The sequence below is a fragment of the Mandrillus leucophaeus genome, unplaced genomic scaffold (assembly GCF_000951045.1).
Source record: "Mandrillus leucophaeus isolate KB7577 unplaced genomic scaffold, Mleu.le_1.0 Scaffold6, whole genome shotgun sequence".
NCBI lineage: Eukaryota > Metazoa > Chordata > Mammalia > Primates > Cercopithecidae > Mandrillus > Mandrillus leucophaeus.
In genome coordinates, this window is record NW_012106474.1 from 440,615 (window position 1) to 442,083 (window position 1,469).

Sequence of the window (1,469 nt, forward strand, 5' to 3'; positions counted from 1 at the left end):
GGGTTTTACCATGTTGGCCAAGCTGGTCTCAAACTCCTGACCTCAGGTGATCCTCCCGCCTCGGCCTCCCGAAGTGCTGGGATGACAGGCGTGAGCCGCCGCGTCCGGCTTAGGTCCGAACTTTCTCCTCAGGTGAAAGCCCCCGCGGTCCCAGAACAGTTGGGCTGAGCTTCTCCCTCTCCAGGTTCAGTTACTTTCTACCTCTTTCTCCCTCTCCCTCTAAGAGATCAGCCTTCACTAATTTAGTGCTTTACTAATTTAGGTGTCCTTGCCGTGAAAAATACGTGTTTTCTTTTTTTAGTTTGTTGGCTGTTCTGAAGGCACTTTGGCATATGCATCTGTTTTCTTCAGGAGCAGAGATCATCATGGAGTTCACGTGGCAGCTTTGTTGTGATTTGTAAATTTGCTGAATTTGTAAATAATTGGGGATACCTGCTGGACTTTGATAAATGCAACTTTTTTTCCAGTGGTTAAAAGAATTGCTGTGGAAAGCGTAGAGTGATTATACCTCCAAACTGCTCAATGAAAAAGGTCAACAAAACAGTATAATTATCTATATGTACGTGTAACTCATATGTGTGTAGAGTGTCCATGTCACCAGGTCTTAGAAGGTTGAGAGAGAAGGATGTGGACAATAAAACACCACCCACTTCAAAGCAGGTCCAGAGAGTAAGGCATCGTATGTCTGATTTTAGGACCATGAGAGGTCAGTTCTGGGCTACTGTAAACTCCTTCTGGAAGAGAGAGGGATTCAGGCACCATTCAAGCAAACTTTGGCTGAGCCTGGTGGCTCACTGGGAGTGAATCACCTGAGGCCAGGAGTTTGAGACCAGCCTGGCCAACATGGCGAAACCCTGTCTCTAGTAAAAATACAAAAATTATCCGGGTGTGATGGTGCACACCTGTAATCCCAGCTACTCGGGAGGCTGAGGCAGGAGAATGGCTTGAACCCAGGAGGTGGAGGTTGCAGTAAGCCGAGATCACACCACTGCACTCCATCCTGAAGGACAGAGTAAGACTCTGTCTCAAAAAAAAAAAAGCTTAAAAGAGAAGGATGCATACAGTAAAACACCACCCATTTCACCCATTTCAACGCAGGTGCAGAGAGTAAAACTTTGTATGTCTGATTTTATGACCATAAATTCCAGGCTCCCATAAACTCTATTAATTCCAGGCTCCCATAAACGCCATCTGGAAGAAAGGGATACAGGCACCATGAAAGCAAACTTTACTGGCACCTGAATTGAGCCGAGCAGTGAACCAAGGGAAAGAGTTCAAAATTCTGCCCCAGGAGCCTTCAGTGTAACTGTGGGACTAGGCTAGTAAACAGGTATTCACTACATACAGGTATGTACAAGAGAGACTCATACGAAATGCTTGGCGTCTTTTTTTTTTTTTTTTTTTGAGACGGGGTCTCGCTCTGTTGCCCAGGCTGGAGTGCAGTGACCGGATCTCAGCTCACTGCAAGC